Source organism: Sciurus carolinensis, chromosome 14, assembly GCF_902686445.1.
Source record: "Sciurus carolinensis chromosome 14, mSciCar1.2, whole genome shotgun sequence".
Lineage (NCBI taxonomy): Eukaryota > Metazoa > Chordata > Mammalia > Rodentia > Sciuridae > Sciurus > Sciurus carolinensis.
The window spans coordinates 56,733,409-56,759,549 of NC_062226.1; the positions used below are offsets into that span (position 1 = coordinate 56,733,409).

The 26,141-nt window shown below is 37.2% G+C and overlaps 1 long non-coding RNA gene across 2 annotated transcripts in view; it reads left to right on the forward strand.

Annotated features, from left to right (window-relative positions):
- Nucleotides 1–26,141, forward strand: part of LOC124964857 (uncharacterized) — a 119,450-nt gene that overhangs the window by 85,537 nt on the left and 7,772 nt on the right. Inside the window, exon 1 of one of the 2 annotated variants that reach the window (XR_007105040.1) lies at nucleotides 20,694–20,929. The exons of the other annotated variant lie outside the window; for it this stretch is intronic. This is a non-coding gene — a long non-coding RNA (uncharacterized LOC124964857). Of the gene's footprint in view, nucleotides 1–20,693; nucleotides 20,930–26,141 lie in introns of those variants that run through there. 2 annotated transcript variants of the gene reach the window in all.

Consider the following 26,141-nt stretch of genomic DNA (forward strand, 5'->3'; position numbering starts at 1 on the left):
TTATGTGACTCCCTTATACATTAAATGTTTATGCTTCTTCTCTGAATCTGTCTATTGTTCGCTTGCTTCATAGACTCAAATTATCAAACCTTCAGCGGGTAGAGAAAGAATGTTCTTTTGCCCTTACCCTTAGAGCTATCTCTCTTTTCCAGGTCAGAGGCATGCATGAGTAGACTAATTATCAAAACTTCTTGAACCCTCCTTTGGCAACTTGTAGCTTCTAAACAGGAATCTTCTTCCTGCTAACCTCATCAGGGAACCTGAATGATTTCTTGAAAGAATTCAGGCTTCCCACAAATAGGAATAACTACTGTCTTATGACTCCTTTTGCTTTCAAACTGTCCAAAAATGCTTAGGGAATTAAAAGGCTTGAATACTGCTTTAAATTATAGGGAAGAAAGTATGTAAAATAAAATAATAATAATAAAAGCACCAATAATCATAGCTGGCATACTGAGTGCTTCCTGTCAGTCACCTTGATAAATAATTTCTCACTATTTCATGTAATTCTAACTCATAAAGCTGATATTATCATCCCCATTTTATGGATGACATATATGAAACTTTAAGAAAGAAATCTAGCCCTACCTAGATCACAACTAGTAGTGTCAATACCAAATATTAAAACCCACCTCCCTTTCTCTCCCTCCTAAACTAAACACTTAGTGACCATATTATTATCTTCCAGAAATTTGGAATGGAATTCTTTCATCAGAATGTAGGATGGCAGTGTGTTTCATATCAGCAAAGCTGATAAATCATGTCACCAGAGGAGGTCTGGGAGAGAACTCGACTCAGGACAAGTGGGGTTCTTGAACAAATGTCACAGAAATGAATTTAAGGGCATGTCAGTTAGAGGCACAGAGATTTATTTAGGAAAGTAAGAAATACACATTCAAGGGAGAATGCAGGCTGCCTCAGGAGCAAGAGATGCTTTGGGAATTCTCAGACTCTTCTGTAAGAAATTTGGTGACAGGTGGGCCTGGGAAGATATGGAAGGATAAAATCTGTCTGATGATCCCAGATGGTTTATGGTGGTCTAGTTGTCCTCAGGATCCTTAAGCTGATGTAGTCTCTATTGTCTGATCACTAGATAATGTTGGAAAGTACCCTAGATTATAGGTTTCTTGAAATATTGCATCTCCCTTTGCTTAATCTATTCATTACATGAGCTAATAAGAGTGCATAGTGTAATTTTTATAAGTGGATGAATTTACAGTAACTTTAAAATTAACAGATTTCCCAGAAATTTGGGAGTGATTGGCCTGGGAAAAAGGTGGTAGGCAAAACTTTAGCATAAGGCATAAAGCTATTAGTTTAAAACTCTAATAGCTCTTTTCATTTGATCTCCTTTCTACTTTTTAGGTTTGTTTGTTTTTAAATTCTTCTATATAAATCCTTTAAGAAATGGCATCCATTAAGCCAGGTATGGGAGGTCTAGTTCTTGTCTTTTCTGAACACAAATTTGGTCTTTAATTTCAGCCATCTGGCTGCCATTTAAAATGAACTCTGAAGAGACTGGATAGCAGCATACTATAGATGACTGTGAAATCCAGCACAGAAGTACGAAAACAACTTCAAGTGCAAGAACTGCTTGCTATTGATGGTCCATGCCATTCTCTGCATAAGAAGAACTGAAATATACAAAGTGTCTATAGGGTTCAGCACAGAGCCATGCCATGGTGGAGCAGCTTGCTTCTTGTAGATGTTAAGTCCTGCTTTAGAAAAGCACCAATATGCTGCTCATCCACTGAGAGAAATGGAATGATTTCTTAAAATGTTCAACTAGAAATATGTAGGAAGCAAACTTTTTCCCTTGAGTTCCATAGATAAGAAATTAGTGTGGGGAATATGGGATTACTAATTTCAGCATAAGATCAGAGAGTCTAACAGGTCAATTTCAGGTGTTTATAACAAACCGAAGTTAGAATGAGGCAAATAAAGAATTCATTTGTAAAATTAATATGGAGATAAAATTTTGGGCAATTGCCTAAAATTTATACTAGTTTGAAGGAAACAACTGTAGCCTATATGATATCACATGAAAATGTCATAACACTACCACATAACATTTCTTCTCAAAACACCTTTAAATTTTATATTTAATATTTAAAATATGCACAAATATAATGAAATCAAAATAATTTGACATTTTACAAGTTTTCTTTTGAAAATAGTTCAGCTTATCATTCTCATTTGAGAAGTACTTAATCCAAATAATTGTTCATCTTGAAGGAAACCATGGATATGGGTCCAAAGCCAGCCTCTTTGCTTCTAGAAACAAGTGGTATTGAGCTATGCCCAGCCATTGGTTCTGCCTCTACTGGTGCCTTCACACCTGTTGTAATTCTAGTTACCCAATAAGTCATGGGTCTCAATGCTCTACAAAGTCTGCATCCACCTAAATGTTTATTTTAATTAAAGAAAAAAGGAGTGATTGTTCAGCTTGATTTCAGTGAAAGTGAAGAATTGAATTTGTGACTGTGTGTTGTGTTGAAAATAAAAAGGAAAAGAATGAAACAGAACATCCCAAGCACAAGGAATCAAATGACAAAGCTCTTATTAAATGCAGGAAAACCAAATGCTTTTTCTTGACTAAATCCAAATAATCGTTTGTCAGAAGCTATGATTTCTACAATGCACTTCCTATTCCCATCTTAACTTGTGTTTTCCTGTAAACACTTTTCCTCCTATCTACCGATTCAGTACCCAGAAGAGCCTGCCTCAGAAGACACAAGGCTCTGTAATGCTGGGTTAAAGCTGGCACTTCACCCCAGCCAACTCTATTGAGTCTGTATTTTATTTGCTTTCAAAAACTGCCTTGGAGATAAGGCTCTAACCTCTCTTAATTTTGAATTTCCTGCCTTTTGTCACTTTAAGCCAGATCCTTAATGTTATTTAAATGTGGATGTGTTATTTTTTCCCCCTTTGGGGTGAGGGGTAGGGAGAAGAATTTACTGTTATTTTTAACTGAACTATCTTGTTAACCTTGGGGGACATCCCTGGAGCAGAAACGCATTCAAGCAATAATAGCTGAGCGTTTCACTCCTGCAGACAGCTCTGCACAGAGAGACGGTTTGGAAAAGCTCTTTTAAAAGCACAGTCTCTTCCTGGCCCTTTTCTTTTGGTTTCAGTGGAATTTTTCTTAGTAACAATTTTTGGCTGAGGGGGTTACCGACAATTGTAAACTTGAAGCACTGCAAAGGAGGAGGGGGAGGGCTGCTTGCTGCACTAATTAAAACAAAGCCTGCTTGTGTAAACGGCATCCCCCGCTGGTGCAAAGGGGCACACGGCGCAAGGGCCTCACGGGGCACACAGCTCTCAAGTCTGCAGGGACTTGTATTTTTAAATACAATTTAAAGTAATGCTCCTTTTGTTGATTATACTCTCCTCGCCAAACTTGAGGTCCGTGAAGCTGCCAAACATTTGCTTTTAAATGCGGTGTGCCCAGCCTTCGTCCAATGCTGTCACAGGGCTGTCTGTGATTAGCGGCTTCTCAAGGTACTAGTAAGCTGCTCCGACGACAATATTACAAATGGAAGCGGTTCTGGGATAGAACAGATCGAGCGGGAATTTGGTGTCACTTTGTTTTTGTCTCTAAATAGTGCACGAGCTTGGAAATAAAAAAAAAAAAAAAACTCCAGCAAAGCAAACTCCCCAATGGCGTGTGTGAAAGTCGACTGGTTCGGTATTCAGTCCAGACCTAATGCAAAAAAAAAAAAAAAAAAAAGGAAGAAACTTGTCCAGTGAAAGAGAAATGCACAAACATGCCTGTACTTTGTCCTCTGGATTTTAAAAGCATCTAATGTTACACGACTCATGTGAACTTCATTTAAAGCATAGCCATCCATGAACTATTCCCTTTATGGTTTTAGTGGCTGTCCTCTTTCCTTGCTGTTCACGACTATGATTATTTTATAAGCCCTTTTGTAGCTGGGTTTATTTGATTTAACCTTTTAAATGTAGCTTGCTTTCTGACAATGCAGGAAGTACAACACGAAAGGAAAACTTTGTGTGGGGGATTGATGAGGGAGGCAGACATATAACTTGAAATGAGAAGTCTGGGAAGACAGTAAACTTATTAGGGACTTTCTTGATTTTTTTCAGTGTGATTATCTACAAAACTCATCACCAAGTTTTGATTCCTGAATTTAATGAAGTTGCATAGGTACCAAACTAATACTTCGCTAAGTGTTTTTTTTTTTTTCTTTTTTTTTTCCTGACGAAAAATGCACGCCTCAAAAACAAGGTGCAGCATCCGTTTTCAATTAAAAGAATCAAAATGTTAAACCTCTCCCTCTGGGCCTGGTACAGAGCCAGGTGAGGGAATGGGATGGGTGTGGTCACTGAGAAAGCAATAATATGAAAATACTCTTCTGCTTGGAGTAACTTTATATTTTAGAGAGTTTCCCCTCTATTCCAATAAAGAAAGATACACGGTGTTAGTGCTTTATTTCATTCTTTTTAAAATCCAGTTCCTTTGAAATTTGGTAATTCCTGAGGACACTGCATTGGACTTCTCTTTTCCCTGTGCATCTCTGATTTCTGTTCAGTCCCACAGGGGTAAATATTTGACATCCAGCCATTCCCAGGGGTGGCAGACCAATGCACTAAACACAGAGTTGTTTCACTCCACCAAGAGATGAAGTCAGGCTCCAGGGGATAAACAGCCGTCCATAAATAACCTCTCAGAAATAGCCTAAGGAACATGTCCTGCAAAGAAATCCTGGCTCAGTGTATTCTATTTTGTTTATTTTGCATAAAAGTTTTCTTTGTCTAGATTTGCACCAGCATAAAAGCACTTTCAGCAAAACTCACAGTTAAAACAAAATAAAACCAAGTAGAGAAAAAGTCCCACCTGAAGGGGAATTAAGCGGTGCCCTTTGAAATACCAGGAGAAAACCAACCTACCTGGCATTCTAAGGACTTTAAAGAGTGGTGAAAAGAGGAAAAGGACATTGAGGGGATTTTATGCCCAGTTTGAATATTATTACACTCAGACTAGGTCTTGTATGACACACTTCTTGGCCCGTTCAACCTCTGACTTCTAGTGGTGAAGTTTACAGTTGTCAATAACAGGATGTACCTCAGACTTAACATTTGACCAAGGTATTACTGACCCCTTAGTGCTGTGAGATAGCTTGAGTTTTTGACTTTTTGACAATCTGGAGGAAATTTATAGATTTAAAGTGTACTTTTGGAACTTCAATTACTGCATTTTAGTGAGAAGAATTTAGTAAGATGAGTAAGGGAAAGAGTGGGGCGGGGTGGGGAAGAGTTGGGTAGATCCATCCTTTCAGTGTTATTCATTGTGAGAGCATTGTCATTTATCTGTTTTAGTTTTGAAGTAATCTCATTTGTGTATTTAGATGACACACTTATATGCACTTGATAGTTAAATGCAGAGAACTTATGAAATTATTATGGAATACAAAGATCTCCTTTGGTGGACAATTAATAACTAAAATTTTAATATCAACAATAATCTAACTTTCTAACAGTCAAGTATTTACATTTTAAAGAATTTTCATCAGTTTTTCTACCAGTTTCTTTGGTTTATGTCTTCTTTTTAAAAATTTGTGTCATCATCCTAGATCAGATTGTTTTTTTGTTTGTTTGTTTGTTTGTTTTTCAGAATTTTGTCTTGACAGCAACACCCTCCTAACTGGTTCAACTGCTTTAACCTCTTTGCATCACTATATCCCACCATCCACTTCTGGATCAATCATTTTATCCATGTTTTACAACATTAAATCATCCTGCTTAGAATTTATGTTGGCACCCCATTTCCTGAAGGAGCAAACTCAAACTATTTCACCTGTCTCTCTTCTCTTACTCCAATTTTATATGTACTTCTCTAACCTAACTCTCTATAAACTATCCTTTATAATCTTTCATGTTCTACTACTTTCACTGTTTTTTTTTTGGGGGGGGCTGTTTTTTGTTGTTTGTTTGGTTTTTGCCTGCTACTTCTGTTTGGTAATACCTTCCTTCAATTTGATAGCTCAAGGTCAATGTTGAGCCCTATCTTCTTCCATAATGATCTCTCCTTTTTTTTTAAGAGGCTTTACAAAACAACATACTTTAGATTATTGGTTTGTTTTTTAGTGCACCTCTTAACTGTCAACTAGATTAAAAATTCCTTGAGGACAAGAACTGAGACTTGAAAATCTTAGTTCCAAAGCAGTGGTTGTCTGCAATAGTATGAGGAAATAATTCCCCCTTTAGGAATGTTCGAGCTACTTTATTAAGAAAGGGAACAATCCTGTGGTAGGTTAATTTCAATTTCCTGTAGAGTGAGGTGGTTCTCAGCCTCGAGAAGGGATGGAGGGCATGGAGACTCCAAACACAATTGCACATGAAGGGCAAATCTATGGAACTGGGAGAAAACGTCATCTTCTCTTGGTCTCCATCTTGAAGAGTCTATATATCTAAGTAGGAATTCTTTTTTATGGGACTCTAAATGTATATCTATCCTGTAAAGAACCCCAACAAGGAAAGATTCTATAAGAGTGGACATCTGGCTTCAACTAGTAACCCCTATTTGGTAGCCCACTTTGCTCTTTTGCAATCTTCAAGTCTTCAATAAAGTTTCATTGAATGTTACAGGCTTGTGCTAGGTAAGCTATGGGAAGTCAGAGGAATAGTCATCTTCCAGCGTTTGAGTTTTTTGAACTGGAGACCATTATGATAGTGGCAACAGTAGAGAAAGGCCTAAGGGAAAGATCAAAGAAATCTGAATTGACTTAGTAGTCATAAGTTGCCAAATTCTGGATGTTTTTGACATAGCTGTAATTATATCAGACAATATAAATGTCATTCATAGTGGTAACGAGTGCCACTAGATAATGGCAGAAAATGGAAAGACAGTACAGGATGTTGGTGAAGAGCATAATTTTAGGAGCCATGTATCTAGGGATAAATGCTGGCGTGGCCATGTACTATGATCTTGTGCAAATTACTTAAACTCTCCAGACTTAAATTCTCCACCATAAATTGGGGATAAAAATCTCTCCATCTTAGAGTTATTGTAAAGACTAAAATAAATTAATATATGCAGCATAGATTATGTTTATCACATGGTTAGTAGGTTGTGTGAGATATTATTAATTCATTAGGAAAATATAATACTTCTGAACTTGTATGCATCAGATGAGGTGGGTTCCAAATATGTAAAGCAAAATTGGCAAAATTATGTGAAGGGAGTTTATAAAGCCTCAACCTTAGTTCAAGAGCTTGACCCATCTCCCAATGATTGACAAATAGACAAAAAATTTTTTTAAAAAATTGAATAAATGAATGTGATTAATGTGCCTTGATAAAATTTAAAGTTGGTGTTCTTCGAATCTTAATCCGAGAGTCTTGACATCTATTACAAATATGAAAACATCTCAGTTTGAGTAATTTTTAATCCCAGAGGGAAAATAATGCTATTTTTAGGTTTTCTATGTTAGTTATAGTGGAGGAATCATGATGAAACATATATTTGTTCAATTACTTGTTTCCTACCTTCCATTCACACACTGTTGTTTTTAAAACCTGTAATTTAATTTGACTTGAATTATTAATTTTGGGGTTTATATAATCACATAAATATGAAATCACAAACTTTTAGTTTGTATGTCCTTTAGCTATACAGCATGACCAAATGAGTGTATAATGCTTTCTTTAAAGAGCAAGGAAGGTCCTGTCCGGTGGGAGATTTCTAGCATAGCAGAGCCTTTTCTTACCCTCCAGACTTGGTTTAATCTTCCAGCGAGGCACAGCAGGTGGAAATAAACTCAAATTTGTTAAATGTTAAAATACTTGCAAAGATTCCTGTTTATAATTCCTGCTTTAGAGTTTGGATGTGTTCCCCTAAGTCAACTATCTTTAAAAATATGACCATTTTTGCTTTTTTATTTTTCTTTAGTAAAATAATTTGCATCATTCCTGAAGAATCAAATAATCAAACAGGAGATTTCTTATTAAAAATAAAAAGGCATTGGATAAATATTATTTAAACTGGAGCCTGGGAGATGGAAAAAGAAACAAGATTCAAACTTGCTAAACAATCTCAATCTTACAGAAACGCCAGGCAACTAAAATACCCTCTGGAGAGTAACATTTCATGCTTAGGAAGAAGTTATTTACTTCATGCAGGAAAGTACTTTGCTCCAAAGAGGGGCCCTGGCTCACCATAATATTGGGTTTGGCCTATCATGGGACTAGACTTAAACTATTTTATGTTCTCAATTTATTTTCACTCCATCTGGATTAAGGATAATTTTTCTAGACCCGAATTATGGAAAATTTCTCTTGTCAAAACTCTATGCCATATACTTGATGGTAAACATTTTGGTCTAATTGCAAAATTTACCGCTGGGAAAGCTAATTATTTAAGGTGTGGATTCAAAGTAGAATTTCCCCACCTTTAGGTAAACCACAAACACACATCTCTGAGAACTTCAAGTGCAGAACTGTACTATAAGGCAAAGAGGCATTTCCTCCTGGGCACTTCCCTGGGGAGACTCTTGCCTTTGGCTAGGGGTTGTTCCGCATGTTGAAATCTTTTTTTTCCCCTGAATGTGGGGGTCCTCTTAAATACAGGGGACTTGTGGTGGCCCTTTGAGGTTGCCTTGAGAGTGCCTCCTTTCAGTTTTACTCACTTCCCCTCTGCATTGCCATGACAAGTAGCCCATTCTCTTGCCGAGGGCTTCTTTGGAAATGCCCTAGGGTGAGCTATTGCTAAACTGCCTCCTGTCTGTTCCTCCAAGTTTGCTGCAGCCAAGTGAGCAGAAGAGAGGGAATCCCTTTTAGCTTTGTGCCAGATGCTTTCACAGTTCTGTCTTGTTTTTGTTTTCCAACTGGGCAGAAATTAAGAGTTTCTATTGTCTCAAAGAACTGCTATTCAAGTTCAAACTTTAATGGTAAAAACAAAACCAAAATTCACACATATTACCCAAACAGAAATATTGGTACTTTTATTTAAAAAGTGACAGTACCAATGCAGATAGCCAATTGTACTTCATGCGGAATTGTACTTTATATATTTTTCAATATACTGTTTTAGGCACATACTATGTACCAGATCCTATGTTTAGGCATGAACACTATAAAAATAAATAGCACTTGGTGCTATTCTAAAGGTATTTATACTTTCTCCTGGAAAATGGGTACAGGGAGAAGACAGATACGAAAATACAAAAGTATACACACACACACACACACACACACAAATTAGAACTCAGAAAGATTAACACCACAATGCCCTTAAAATAATTTCAAAGGGGAGACAATGTTTCTTCATGTGGGTTTGGAAGGGTGAGTTGAATTACAAAACAGAGAGAAGGACTGTTTCTAGGAAGTGGAAACAGTATATCAAAAAAGGCACAAAGTACCCAATAGTATGGAATATTTGGAGGATAGAGTAATTTTGTTTGACCATGATGCAGGCCTCAAGGGATATAGCCTTGCTAAGTGGGGCAGGAAAGGAAAATAGTGTCCAGGTAATAATGCCTATTAGATGAAACAGCAAGGTTTTGATTGGAAGATTTATTGTGATGCTCTAATAATAGACACGTTCTGATAGTTGCATCAAGACAGACAAATACAATGGGGAGTCCAGAAATGCTTTAATTTGGATCTGAGGTGTCCCCTAAAGGTACAAGGCTTGGTTGCCAACCTGGGCACTGTTGGGAGAGGGTGCTATCTTTAGGAGGTGAAGTCTAATAGAAGAAAATTAGTTCAATGGGAACGTGCTCTTAAGGGAAATATTAAGGTCACCTCATCCCAAACCCTTCTTCCCTTTCTCTTTGCTTCTTGGCCTGGAAGTGAAGAGATCTCTTCTGCTACACACTCCTGTAATGATCTCTTGCTGAGCCACAGACCCAAAATCAATGGAGTCAGGCAACCATGGACTGAAACCGCTAAGACTGTGAGCCGAAACTTTTCTCCTTTTTAAGATGGTTAGCTCAAATATTTTTTTTTTTCACAGTAATGGAAGCATAAGAAATAAAGCCACTTATATATGTATACTCATACACAGGTTTGTATACACTCAGAACTGATTTTTCACAAAGGTGCAAAAATACTGCCGTGGAGAAAGTATAGTCCTTACAACAAATGCCACTGGAACAACTGGATATCTATGAGCAAAAATAAAAAATGAGGTATTTGATTCACCCCTCATGCTATATACAAAACCAAAACTATAAAACTTCTAGGAGAAAACTGAGGAAATCTTTGTCAAAACAGGTTTGGCAAAGATTCCTTAGATAATAACACCAAAAGTATAATCCATAAAACAAAAGCATGATTAACTGGATCTCATCAAAGTTAAGAAGTTCTATTTTTCAAACAGTATGTTAAAAGAATGAAAGGACAAACCCTTACAGACTGGGAGAAAAAAAATCTGTATATGGAATAATAAGGAACTCTAAAAACTTAACTTGAAAAAAAAAAAAAAAAAGTTCCAGTAAAGAAATAAACAAAAATTTGAACAGATACCCTACCAGAGAGGGAGGGATGACAAAGGGGGACAAGTAAATTTGGGGGATGATGGATATGTTCATTATCTTAATTGTGGTGATGGTTTCATAGGTGCACACATCTGTTAAAGATTACCAAATTGCACACTTTATGTCAATTATACCTCAATAAATCTATTAAAAACAAAAACGTAGTGGGAAGATGACTTCGTCTGTTCTGCGACTGAACATTTAGCCTGGGAGGAAATTTCGCATTATGAAGTCATCACTAAGATGAAAAATATCTTTGGTCAATTACAATTTTTTTAATGTGTTCATTCAACACATACATATCAAGTACCCATGGTTGGCCACACTGCTGGGAACGCCTAGACCTGGGCACCAGTGAAGGACAAAATGCAGTGTTGGCTTTCACAGCTTGCTTGGTCAGGATATCTATGTAATAAGATTAGAATACGAGCTTCAGAGTTGAAAAATCTTTCTAAGAATTCCTCAGGTCTTCCACTTCTCTTTGGTCAAGAATCACGGAGTTAGTTTATAACTAGCAGCACCAGAACACAAACCCAATCACAGAATTTTGCTTTTAATCTCCATATTGCCATTCGGTATTCTGAGCTTCAATTGCAATCAAAAAGATTGAAATGGAATTGAAATGTACTAATTCTCTTATGGATTGAACATAATTTGTTTTTCCTGGATTTATTAAGAAAGAAAATTGACAAAAATTATATATGTTTATGGTTTGCAATGTGGTATTTGGATATATGTATACATTGTGCACTGATTACTATGATCAAGTTAATTAACATATCCATAGATTCTTACAGGATATAATATCATATAAAGGCATAGCTATGTTGCCCCTAAATATCTTCTTTTATATCTCCACAGTTACTTTATACCACTCTGAGAAACACTGGGCCAAATATTCTCCAGAGTTCCTTCTGACACCACTATCTTAAAATCATGTTCTGGTCTTTCTGTTCCTGTGAAGATGGAGAATGTCACACCTACTGTAATTGTCCTGGCTTTCTTTGTATTACCAGGAAAAAGCATCATGTCTCTTTCAGGACCTGGGGTATGTCTGGGTTCTTATAGGCAGCAGATGCTAGAGCTCACCTTTTCCTTTATATACCTCCATGGTGACAGGTGGGTGGATGTGAAAGTGAAGTCAGAGGAGAAGCAGCAAAAGACTACAGGCTAATTAAGTTGTCTCTGGGTGAGCTAAAACAAGAGAGGAACTAGTTGCTGAATAAAAATGGCTTTGTGGGCAGTACCTGAAGCAAAGTGACACCTTTTAGGTTCTTGGGCAGGGTCTTGATACCTATTATCTGATGCTGGGTAAGCCCTACTTTCTAGGACAACTTTCAGTGATGAAAATTCTCCAGCACCCATTCCAAATTCCAAACTACCAGTTCTGTGACCCAGCAACTTTCATAGGGAACTCCAGAGTAGAAGGTTTGGGTCTCAGGGTGAAGATTCCATGTTATTTTCAAAGGTTGTGTGCAGAGCACAGAGGAAGCCTGATCGCTTTGAGTTGTAATTAAATTAGCTTTATACATACATACACTGTGGCAGCCCTTAATCACCATTTACTTCTCATCCCAAAGGTGATGCTTCTTGGGGTACAAAGCCCTGGGACAAAACTGGTTTCAGAGAATGACCTTTCTCTTAAAAGAGTCAGAATTAGTCTATGAGTTCTGTGTCTTTTTACTTTTAAGGCAGTTTTCCATCTCAACCTCATGGGCCTTTAAAACAATTTTGTTCTTCATTTCCAGGATTTCTGTGCATGTTGGGATGTTGAGCAGCATCCCTGGCCTCTACCCACTAGATCCCAGTAACACCGCCCCAAGTTACAATAACCAAAAATGTTTCGAAACACTGTCAAATACCTCCTAGGTTACAATATCAAGATCACATACATCTTTTTTTCCAGGATCAACAGCCTGTTTCCTTTTCATCTACAAATCCAAGAAGGGTAAGTCACTTAATATCTGCTCCAAAGTCATGCCTTGAATACAGAGTAAACAATTTCCCCTATTAATAAGGAGAGAAAGGAAAAATAAAATAAGCTCTGGCAAGGTACCTCATTTTATTACCATTTTATTGAGTACCATATTCCAGTTAGTGCTTTTTTCAATTTGTTCCATTATACGTGAATCACACAGAGGTTACGTTTCTATGCATTGATTTATTTTTAAACATTGTTTCCTGGAAGGTTGGATACACTTTTCAATGCTGAGCACTTGCAAAGGGAATATTCTGCACCAGTGGTGATTCTCTTCCTAAGTTGCCTTAAGACCCTCTTAGAGTTTAATAAGGAAGGCAAATAGACAGAAGATGACCTTTCTGTTTCTTGAAGCCAACTCTAGAACAAAGGTAGTAATTAGGATTCATTTTCTGTCCTCATCAAGACTGCTCAGGTCCTCTGCTGAGCAAGCCTTTGCAAGAGATGGTGTTTTTAATCAGTGATTGATAGCATGCACAGCTTTCAGGCTGGAGAATGTTCCCAGTGACCTCTACAGAGTTGAGGAACTGAGTTATGTTTCAAAAGCTTGACAGTGCCAAGATGTCTTTAAGCTTGTGAAGTTTTAGGACCAACATTATCAGTGAATTGGTTGATGGTTTCAAAATGTAGATTAGCTCTGATGATGGATTGGAACCTACAGGAAGAAATTATAGAGCAACCGTATTTCTGAGTTAAGAAAAAGCTTTCAGCTCTGTTTTCAGCAAATTGACCTAGCTTCAGTCATTGTCTGCAATCTTTTTAAAGTGACCCTATGGGACTTTGAGTTTCCCAAGTTCTGCCTTGCACCCATATCTTTTCACACTCTTTTCCCTTGGTGCTCCCATATACTTCTACATCTTTAAGTACTTCCCCATGTGTGCATAACTCCAAAATTTCTCTTTTCCTGGGATTCAAACTATGCCTTTAACTGCCCGTTGCATGCTCCCTCCCATGGTAGGTACAATAAACTCAGCATGCCTAAAACTAACTCAACACCTTTTCTCCTAAATGTCTTCTCCTAATAAATACCATCATACACTAATCACCCAGGCCCTAAACCAAGGTATCATTTCCTGTTCCTCACACTATCAGGAACCCTGATCTGTCATCAAACCAGGGACAATGTTTCATGGAATCTACTCCCTGAATATCTTTCCAAATTTTCCCAACTACATTCCCAATGTCATGTCAGCAGGTAGCAGCAGTAATTCTCACCTGGATTTTGCAATGATATCTAAATTGGAGCATCTGCTACAACTGTCTAAACTCTTTTTTCATTCTTTGCATTGCTAGAGAAATTACTTGGCTGAATGAAACTTGTATGTGATTGTTACAACTTTGTTTGCTATTCAATCAGTGGTTCCTAAAATCACCACTGTAGCCCTTGTCACCCAAACATGGTTGATGCAACCCTTTATGAATTGATAAAGGACTCTTGCCACTAGTCTTACATCTTCTTTTCCTCTCACCCACGGTGGTTTTTCTCTTGCAGTTCTTTATAGTGCCACTGGAATTATAACTCTTTCTTTTTTATTTTTTTTTTTCTTTTTTCCCAATCATCATACAACTCCCAACTAAGTTCATTTATTTTATCTTTTATTTATTTTTTAAATGTACCAAATACCATGTGTTCTTCTACTACTAAGACTTCATAAATATTAAATTATTTAAGTTTAAAACTGCCAAAAGCAAAATTTTGTGCAATTAAGTTGAAGGATATATGAGAACTAAGTTGAAGGATATATGAGTGATATTACTTGCAGACACACCTAGAAACAATTTTACTGATCTCTCTCTCTCTCTCTCTCTCTCTCTCTTCTTTCTCTCTCTCTCTCTCTCTCTACACACACACACACACACACACACACACACACACACACAATTTATTTATTTGTAGTACTGGGGATTGCATCCAGGGATCCTAAAATTCAGAGCTACATCCTCAGCTTTTTATTAATGAATTAATTTTTTAATTTTTGAGACAGGGTCTCACTCAGTTGCCAAGTCTGGCCATGACCTTGCGATCCTCCTTTCTCAAACTCCCAAATCACTGCATCCAACTACTGTAAGATATTATCCATCACCTAAGCAAGAGTTCTCAGAAACCATGAGAGCTTGTAGTGATGCCAGGGCTTAATCCTGGGGTTCTAAATTCCCTGAGCTAGTTCTAAATTCTCCTTCCTCCTTTATATCTGGAAAGTTTCTTCTTACTGTCTATCCAAGATACTAAACTTAGTTAGTTATAAACACAAAATGCTCATTTGTTTTCCAAACACTACTTTAAAAATAATGTAACATGTAATTTTGGGTGAGTAATTTAATCTTTCTGTGCCTTGGTTTCTTTTCCATAATTCAGGGTAAGAACTATGACCTACCTCATGGAGTTGTTTTAAAACTTGAATGAATTAATTCATGCAAACACTAAAATAGTACCTGGCTCAAAGTAAACACATAATAAAAGTTATTATTTATTTTGTTCTTGTCCACCCATCTAGACCACAAAGCTCCTTGAATTACAGGAGCATAGATAGTATCTGACACATATTAGGTACTCCTAAAATATTGTCATAAAAATGAACAAAGAGGAATCACAATAAGGATTCTAGGAATTAAATAGAATCTGAAGATTATTGGAACATATGATGCCTTATTTTCTAAGGATTTCAAAATAACATTCAGATAACACTTGATTCTCCTTGGAGACGGTGACTATAGATAGTATCTCTGTGACAGAATAACATAACTAGATTCAATTACAGAGAGGTTAAATTACCTTCCTGGTGAAAAAAATTGGAGCAGATATTACATTGGTAGACAGTAAGCATGCTAGACACTTTAAGATGGCAGAATTAGTCCATGCATATTTCATTTATTTGGTTTTATCCCAGCCATTTTTAAAAAGAGTGGCAATGGAGACCTTCAAAGAGCTCAGCACAGAGCTCAGAAGCATTCTTAACATGCCCTTTTTCAGGTGGTTTGGAAAGCAAATAGATCACATCACCAACTTCCCATAGGTATTTTCCATGTACTTGTTTGACATCAGAGTCAAGGTGCATGATGGTGGCAAACCAAAACCAACCAAAAAACGAACAAAAACTAGTGTCTTTTACTCTTATAACAAATTGAACTACTGAGTGGTGTGGTTTGATTTGTCATCAGTAAGAGTCTTCCACCACTGTCTTTCTAAGACAAGAAACAAGAAGCAAAATTAAAAGGAAGAATACACACACATATATATGATATACACATATATAATAAACATCTGGACTATGATTAATTTTTCTCCACTTTTTATTCATATTTCTACCCAAAGATTGAACTCTGTATGGAAAGTCTCAACTATAAGGCTGTCAAAGTTGAATCAACAGAGTTAGTCATGATAAAAAGTATAAGTACTTATTGAATTAGAGGTAGTCATATGGGGAGAAAATCAGGAAACATTAGCCAAAGTCAATGGCTTTGTGGTTGGATTTTTCTGGATTTATATTAATGAAAAAATGTGCCTCCGTCCAAAAGATCAATTCCAAAACAAATAAAAATATTATCACACTAGCCTTAAAAAGATGCCCTTACTTTCAATAAGGGCCTGGGAGGAGGAAGGTCCTTGGAGAATTATCTAGAAGTGGATGACATTCAATTTTGTTTGCTAAACATTCTTGACCTCATGTCCTCTATAAAAATAGTTTCTTTCAGTGCAGCTGAGAAAGCTGTGATTTTGCTCTCCAGTCCATCAAGGCTAGCGTCGAAGATGGGTGTGGTTGAACTTTCAAGGAGAAAAGAAAAAGCTGCCAGGCTTAGCCATCTCTCATTCCAACAACTCAAACACAGTGTCCACCTTCAGAATCTCCAACCAAGAAGGCACGTCATATGATTCAAGCTCAAAGTTTGCGAGACTAAGACTCAGAATGTAAGAAATTCCCATGTTCCTCATCTTGGCGCGGCTGCTTTTCCTACCTCTGACTTATTAGGTTCCATACTGCCTGGGAGCCCTGCGGTATCAGGCTGAGCATTTTGATGTAATCCCACCACTGTTGCCGTAGCTATCTAAGCAGGAGGATTTATTAGTTGTGAACGTTCATTTTTGTTTTTACTGGTTGACTGCCAGTAAATAAGTCACTCAAGCCATGGCTGAGTGTCATTTGATAGGAAAAGGCTGGGATCACAAGGCAGCCTTCTGTCTTTCAACCTAAAAAAAAAAAAAGAGAGAGAGAGAGAGAGAGAGAGAGAGAGAGAGAGAAATTGCTGAGGTAAGCAGTGTCAAACCCAGCTGCATCAACATGATGGTGGTAAGACAAATGAGTGCTTTCACTGCTGGATATGGGGGCCAGAGAGCAAAGGGCACCGAAGACCTCCTCAAACCCAGGCACAGCTGAAGGATGGAAGTTGCAAGGATCTGCTTTTTCAAACTCCAAGCTTTGATAAGGAAAACTCCTTCTTCTTTTCATTCTTTTACCACATAAACACAGCTGATCTGAAAGGTGACTAGAGATGAAAATCTCCTTAAATCTACACACATACACATACATGTGTATAGGTGCACACACATATGCACATAAACACAAGAGAGTTGTTTAGGTAACATCAGAAGAAAAAGATGAGGATTTCTACATCCAGCCCCCCTCTCCTTGCATTAGTGACCCACTGTCTGGCTGGAGGGTATAGGGCGGAGAGGCCAGAAGTGGGATGGAAATTTCTGAGGGGCCATTAGGAGACCCAGGGTGGGAGATGTGGAGAAGGAAGGGACAAGGAGGAGAAGGTCTGAGCTCCAGACAGGGACTGCTTTCTTGCCCCAGGCTGCGCCAGTTCCCTGTGACTGTTGCCTGGGTGATGGCTGGGGGATTATCAGGAATGCTTGGAGACGGGTATCCTTCTTTTGGACTCATGGATGGAGCAGAAGGGGGTGGATGGCTTTTCTCTTTCTGTTTCTTCTTTTCATATTCAGCAGATTAGAGCGGCGGGTTGCTGTGGCGACGACACGGAGGAGGGCTCCCGCACACCTGCACTGCAGGCAGGAACCCTTCAGTGTGGACACGGCCAGTCCTGGAGGCAGCTTTTTGCTGTGGGAAACACAACAACAACAACAACAACAAAGGAAGGAGAAGAACAGAGAGAAAAAGAGGAGAAAGATGGAGGAGGGAAAGGAAAAAGGGAGAGAGAAAAGGAAGAAATTGCACTACCAGTTTAAACCATGGTAGTGCTGCTCTTTAATAAATCCACAAGACATACAGATGATATCCCCAGAAACCTTGGGGAAGTAGCGCTGGGGGGCTGTTGAGATGTGACAGGAAACAGGGAGATGGATATCCACATCCTTCAGAGCAACCTATTGTGTGCAACATAGAGGGACAAATCATAAAACAGGGAGCACTTCTTCAAAGCTGTAACTCTTATTTAGAAAGGCAGTCAATGACTAAATGGAAAGTCACTCTGATAATCCAGAATGAAGAGATTTGCTTTTTTTTTTTTTTTTTTTTTGCATATCAACTTTCTAATGGGAAGAGATCATTAAGGTGGGGGAAAATAACATTCCTGCTTTCTTTTCAAACTTACAAAAGAGAGAAAGAGAGAGAAGGAAGAGACGGAGGGAGACAGATGAGCCCCGAAGGTCGAGTGTTGTCCTTTGGAATGCTCTGGCAAGGCTCCAGGTTCTGCTAATGAAGAAGTCAGCTCCACGCAGTGTCCCGGCCTCACCTCTCCCAGACGACCGGGGCTCTGCTTTCAGTCTGCTCCTGCCTTCATCAGCCTCCTCCTCTTCCCATCTTTTGATTGCCTTCTGCTTAATTGTCTCTGTTTCCATTAACAAAGCATCACAATGCATTAGCCTGTCCAAAGCACTTTACAATGACAATATTTACAGAAGGTTAAATAAAATATGTATAGAGAGATTAATAGTGACTACACCATAGACGTTTTGAACTTCAAGCATGCTGGGTTTGTGTTTTTTTGAGCTGGATTCTCTAGGTTGCTTCAGTTATTTTAATATCTCTCAGACAATCCACTTAAAGGAAAGGAAAAGGTGATTAGAGAAAAACAACATTTTTTTTTCTTTCCTTGCTCTCTTTTCCAAGCAATGTGATTAGTAGGCAGTGGAACTATATCTTTCACTTTCAGTGCAGCTGAACCCAAGAACATTTCTCTGGGGTAACTGCTAGAAGTGCCTGAGTGGGACAGTCAACTGCCCTGTCAGCACAGACACCATCACCCCTGAAGTCTTTACAGATCCTCAAATTGATCATTGCAGAATGAGTTTAGTAAGATGATATAATCTCCTAGTGTTCTTTTCATAAATCTACATATGTATCTCCTACCTTGTAGAGTTAATAGTTTTACAAGAAAGATAGCTGTACATTAGATTAGTCATCAACAAACTTTCTCTGTAAAGGAAATAAATATTTTGAACTTTGGGGTTCATACATTCTCTCTAGCAACAACTAAACTTTGCTATTGTAGCATAAAAGAAGTCATTCATGCAAATGAATGAGCATTGCTGTGTTTCAATAAAACTTTATTTAAAAAAACATCAAGTTCATTAGATTCATAAGCTATAGTTTCGAGCTTTTCTACTAGATTTATCTTCTGCAAAGTGTCACAGACTGAATAGGTGGGGGGCCCTCCCTAACTTGCTCAGAAAATGTCACTATTCCAACACTATTCTTTTCAGTTCCCAACCTTACTAAGTACAAGTGGTCTAGTCTTTTTGTGATGCTCTCCATTGAGTTTTTTATTTGGTTTATTGTTTCCTTCATTTCAAGGATTTCCATTTGGTTTTTTTTTTTTTTTTTTTTTTTGAGAATCTCTATCTCTTTGTTGAAATGATTTTGCTTCCTGCAGGTGCTCTTTCAGCTTATTGGTATTATCATTGATTGCCTGCATTTGCTCTCATCTCATCCTTTGCTTCGCGAATCATCTTAATCATGTATAATCTGAAGTCCTTTTCTGACATTTCTTCTAACATACTGTCATTGGATTCTATTAATATAGAATCTAGATTTGTTTGCATCATTTTGTTCCCTTGTTTTTTCATGTTGCTCATGTATCTTCCCCTCTAGCAGTGCAGATCTGGGGTATTGCAGATTTCCCCCTATAGGCTTATAGTGGCCCTATAGGTTTCCAAAACCCTTTCTTTAAGGGGAGATCAATATTAGCAGTGCCCAATTCAGACACTATGCAATCCTAGACCAAATAGCCCCTATGAGGACAATAACAAAATTGTCATAATAAACAGAATGAGTTAAAATATTATCTTCAATAAAACAGATTTACAATAAGGTCTGCAGTTTCTAATGGAAAACAAAGAGGATGCAGAGGGATGTAGAATGTGGCTGTTAATGGGATAAGAAAAGATTATACAGAAGTTCTAGATAATAGAAAGGGTGAGAGTGTAATCAAAAGAATCAGTAGCCTGATGCATGAGAGGTACCTGACAAAGTACAAAGTATTTGACTAAGTACAAATACTCAACAAACTAGTTCGACTGAAGAATGCATCCAATCTACTCATGTGACCAGAATTTCTTGATTTTGTTTTAATAAGAAAGTAAATAAGAACATTGAAAAGAGCAGTACATATTTGAACTATTGCAGTATATGTTTGTTTAGTCTTATAATGACTGATCCATTGGAAAATTACTGGACAAGCAGCTTACACTTTGAAAAAGCAAAATCTGCCCTTTGTAATGGTCATGGATTTCCAAGGACTCATTTGGTGCCCAGTTTTCTATAGAGTCTAGTGCCAAAATGCCTTTTATCACAGGGAGGCAAGCAATACATTGAAACGTATTTCATGAACTGGGCACCATATGTAGAAGTAACAGCCAGAACTCCCTGCCAGGTCTCCTCTCAAGGGCAGGAGGGTCCCCAATGGACCACGCATCTCACAGTATGACTTACGCTGGAAAAATCAGCAGGTAAGGGATTGATTGTAAAATCCAAGTTACATTCTGAAAATGTTTTTTTTTTTTCCTAAATATGAATTTAGATAATTACTCTCTCAATTTTCATCTTTATTTTTAGGAGTTGCAGGTGTTATTCTTGCTGTACAGCATCATACTCAACATAGCAGAAGGATGTGGAGATGTATGGTCATCTCTTTTCCATGTATAAATTCCACGGTGGATTATAGTATCAGGACTTATTTTGTATGGACTTATTCAAGACCAAAGAGCCTGTTCTTTGGGAATTACACTGATAATTGATTGTGGAGTTTGGAAAATTCGATCTGGTGGAAACTCCAGGAAAGACCATCTTTGTGAATAAGGGGTAGAGATTATCTTGAAAGAAATAGAAATTTCCTTTGTTTCTTACCAGGCTACAAATGAAAATTGGGAAGGCTGAATCCCCAGTGGAGTTGTGATGACCCAGGGAATCCACATAATTCTTATAGGCAAGAACCAAAGAGAATGATTAGAAAAATGGATATGAATTTCTTGTGAAGAACCTCAGAAATCCTTGGGGTAAGAAATATGAGAAAAACCTGTTTTTTTGTTTTTTTTTTTTTTTGATTCCATCAATTGAGGATTCAGATTATTATGATTTTTCCCAATCTAGTAAATCAAGAGACATCAAGTTATGTTACTTACTATGGTCTCTCATTCACATAGACCAAATAACAGCTCATGTCTGCTAAACTGACTAAGTGAAATAAGCCAATCCCAAAAAACCAGAGTCCACATGATTTCTCTAATAAGTGGTTGATGATACATAATGAGAGCAAGAGGAAGGTAAGGGAAGAATGGAAGAAGGACGTTGTGTAGACAGAAATGAGGGATGGGGTGGGGTTGAGGGAAGGAAAGATAGTAGAACAAGACAAACATCATTACCCTATGTACATGTATGAAGACACAAAAGGTATGACTCTACTTCGTGTACAACCAGAGAAATAATAGTCATACTCCAATTGTGTACAATGAATAAAAATTTAAAAAATAATTTAAAAACTATAAAAAAATTGGCTTTTATCAAAAGGACAAGGGCTGAGACTGTAGCTCAATGGTGGACTGCTTGCCTAGCACATGGGAGGCACCACATAAAAATAAATAAATAAAATAAAAGTATTGTGTCCCTCTACAACTAAAAGTATTTTTTTAAAAAAAAAGGACAAAAGATATAACATGTTTCTAAATATACAGTGAAATATCATTGGGCCTTAGAAATAAAAAGGAAATCCTGTCATCTTGCCATCTGGGAAGACACGGATATACCTAGAGAACATCATGCTAAACAAAATAAACCAGACAAAATATATGGGATCTGAAATAGTCAAATTCATAGAACCTGAGAGTGGAATGGTAATTGTCAGGGGCCAGAGAGATGGGGAAGGGGGGAACAGTTAGTCAAAGGGTACAGAGTCGGCTATGCAAGATGTATAGTTCTGGAGACCTAATGTACTGTATGATGAGTCCTGTTAACAAAACTATATTGTGCATTTGAAATGTGCTAAGAGAGTAGATCTTAAATGTTCTCACTTTTAAAAAAAGGTAATGAAAAGAAATGACAATAGTAAATATATTATATATTTATAGCATAAATATACGTGTATCCTAACATCATTGTGTACCTTAAACATATAAAATTTTTATTTAGAACATCAATGTAGACAAATTAGTCATGTAATCAGTAAGAAAATGAATACAAGGATTATATAGGTGATAAAATAAAGTACCATTTTCTAAAAATAGTAAGTGTACAAAAAGGTACAGAATGGAAGCCTCTCTTTCTCTACTAACAGCGTGAGTAGAAATGAGAAGATACAAAGTATCAGTCATAGTCTTCTATTGGATAAGTATTGAATACAAAGTTAAACTAAATTAACTGGAATATTGTGCATTAAAAATTAAAAATAACATTATGCCCTTATCTTTTGTGATCCATACCAAATAAAATAATGAGGAGTTAAGATTAGAAGATTTCCAAACTAGACCTAGATAATGCCTATAATTTCATGTTAATATGATGAGAAATATTCACAAAAGAAAGTGGCTGCATTCCAAGGCATCATTTCCAGATGAACTCATAATCAGAAAGTATTTTAGGAGAAACTTTTCATGTCATTGATAGTCAGATATCAGTAAATTATCAGGGAAATAGTGTAGGCTTTCAATAGACTTGTATAGGTGTTCCCTTTCATTGTTAAGACTGATTTGGGAAATGACCATCATAGTACATTTGCAGTGCTTTGTTGGGGAAACTTTAAATAGTGTGTGTATGGGGGAAAGGAATGGCATCTAAATGTTAAAATGTTTTGAAATGGATATAACAAAGAGTTAACACTATGTAATGATATTTCTTCCTCTTTGTTCTGCCAGGTTAACTTTGGGGCAGACACCTGGTAAATTTTTGTCTTATAGAAGGGATTGCTTTGGGCAAGTGCATGCTGGTTGCAACATCCAGATCTTCTTCCATCCAGGTTTGCTACACAGTGGGACTTGAAGACTACTGGGGGTCAGGATTATAACTGGCTCTAATTGCTGTTCCCATCTGTTGTAGATAAGAAAGAAATGTCTTTATTCTTTTTGATGAAAGCAGGAAAAAATAATATATAATTTGCTAAAAGAAAAAGCCACTTCTCTCTCAATCTTAATGACCAAATAGTTAAACCAGTTGCCAGGGAATCAATTTAGGGGGGAAAAAATGGTTTGAGGGAACTGAAGTTTGATTCTTCAACTTTAAAATCTAATTCAGAGTAAAGTCTATTGCAAGGGAGACTATACTGCTGGGAGAAGAAAAGTGGCTAAGGTGAAGCGGACCACACTGTTGATCAGTTGTATATTGTGCATGTTAAATGACATCTCTAGGGCCCACATAAACAACCCACATAGGTGTGTCATAGGTGTGACTACCTCATTTACAGCTATGGAAACTGAATCTCAGAGAGATCTCATAATTTCCACAAACTCTTGTCAAACAGGGATTCAAGGTGAATTTTGAATTGGAGGTCTAAGAGAATGCCAACTGAATTTAGATGATTGGTTGAAATTTCTGTTAAAAGAGAAAAAAGAAAAGAGAAGGAAATGACAATAGTCATACAGGAGCTTTTGGGGGGAAAGTCCATTTTCTTTAGTATGGTATAAAGACTATACATTGAAAGGATATTATTAAGTCTCTTAAAATGCAATAAAAAAGCAATAAATTTTTTTGTGAAGTATACAATGTCCAAATACATGAAGTCAAAAATTCTAACACCTCTGCTGATTTTCTTGTAGGGGAAAAAAATAGCTAAGTGGAACTCTGCTACCTTTGTCCATGCTATTGTAACCACATGGAAAGCAAGGTTCCACAGGGACCTGGACAATGTACAAAACATTCCCTGCAAAGTAACAAAATGCCAGGTACAACCATGGTAACCTGCTCATCAGAGGGTGTTGATTCCAAGTCTGGAATAATGTTCCTGAATATTTCTCTTTGTGTTGAGAAATTCAGGGAAATGCAGGAGTTTGGTGATAATGCCAATTGTTGGAAATATTTTCTCCATCTTCTACTTACACTTATATCATTATGTGTTTGCATTTTTTCTATTTCAGTTTAATTTGAGTCTCCAGACAGATATAAAGATAGGATAAAAGTCACTGGTGAAATAATTTATAGTCTCTATTTCCTGGAGCGTCACATATTTTGGGAGGGGCCAAGTAACAGGTCTAGAATGTGCAGGCCTATGATAAAACCACAAATAATACGTCCAAATATTTCAAATATGTAAATCAAGCTAACAACATTTAAATTAAATATGTTCTATTTTCCATCCTTGAATACAATACTATATAATAATCTAGAAGATCAAGTTCACACCACCAAGTCCTAGGTTTCTTAGAGTCCTGCAGAGGAACATGATGGTATCAAAGTGACACCTGGGCCCAGGACATTCAAGGCTCAGGTCTGCACTGTGAAGTGCCTCAGGCACCAGTGGCTAATCTAGCCTGTGCTCACCAGCTCTGTCTACTGTCTTCCTTCACACACACAAAGCAGTCAGCTGCTCCTCAGCCTCCCTTAAGCCCTGGGGCACATTCCACCCTCCTGAAAGAAGACTTCAAAGGAGAGGTCAGCAAAGGCCTAGAAGTGGATTCCAGGGTCTGGGGAGGGTGTGTGGGGGAGAATTCTCTGGTCTAGTATACATACATGACAGCCTAGAAGGGAGAGGCCTAACCTACAGGTCAAAACAATATTGGGGCCCAGCACAGTGGCGCACACCTGTAATCCCAGCGACTTGGGAGACTGAGGCAGGAGGATCACGAGTTCAAAGCCAGCTTTTGCAAAAGTGAGGCACTAAGCAACTCAGTGAGATACTGTCACTAAATGAAATATAAAATAGGACTGGAGATGTGGCTCAGTGGTTGAGTGCCCCTGAGTTCAATCCCTGGGACCCCTTACCCCCCCAAAACAAAAACAAACAAACAAAAAACAATATTGTGCCCTCAGAGGCCTTTCCTTGGTAGAGGAACATGACCTGAACAAGGACAGAGTTGGGTACCCTGAGCACTGTCAAGTAGAGCTGACCAGCTAGATGTTGAAATTGGACTAACATAATGTTGTTACCTGTAAGTATATATTCATGTTAGTTTTTATTATTTTATTATTTTATGATATTCTTCAAATATCATAAAAAAGAATATATTAGGTATTTTCTGTTGCTTATGTTCTTTTTTGGCAGAACAAAAGCTATGAAAAAGGTTCATATATGAATTTATAAAAATTTGTATACACTGATTGGTCTGTTAACTTGTTTTGAGAAATAAATAGAACAATCTCAATTATAATGCTACCTTTTCTTTAAAGTAGAAATTTCAAGATTCTAATTCATGTTTGGAAAAATATCTTCAACTATGAGACAGTCTACCTTTTTTTCTTCGTACTATTATAGAAATTTCTCTAGGTTTCTTCAAAGGTTGTCATTTTAGGTTTATTTTATTGCACATTCCACTTTCTGTTTATCATGACTGTTAATAATTTATTACTTTAGTCATTGCCTAACCAAATCTTTGATCACAGTGTTCCTGTTGTCTTTAGGTACATTAGTTCTCAAATGATACAATCACTCTCTTGCCCTTGTTTTGAATTTCTTCCTCTTTCTCTAGATTTTTCTGGAAATTTACACTCAGTTCCCAGAAATGATTTTCTTGTCCTCATTCTAAATTGCATGGTATATCCTTCTCTGCAGTATCACATTATAAATCAACCAAAGATTAGTTTGACATTATTCCTTTTTTTGGCAGACACAATTTTTTATATTAATAATATTTAAGGTCCTCAACCTATGCTTCTATTCATTTGTATTTTGGATATGTTGCTCAAATTTCTAAAGAGAGTCTTCCAAGTCATTTATGACTTTTGAATCCTGACTTTCTATAACCATCTTTTGTAAAAACAGATTTGCAAATTTCACTAATTCTTTGTTTGGCTTATTCATGGTCCTCACTAAGTGCATTAAAATGGGAAGGAATCATTCTTTGTTTTATAAAACAGTTTTCAATGTGACATTGGTTAATTATAATCTCCTCTCACTCTCATCTGGTCTACCCAATTCTTCAGTCATTTTCTGCTGTAATATATTGAACTCAAGAAAAATAAATAATTGCTGTTAATATTTAGTATATAGTTAGTATATGGGATTATGGTCTTTATCTCCTTTGGAAAGGTAAATCAGGTCAAATAAGGCACTGAGAGGTGGCATCC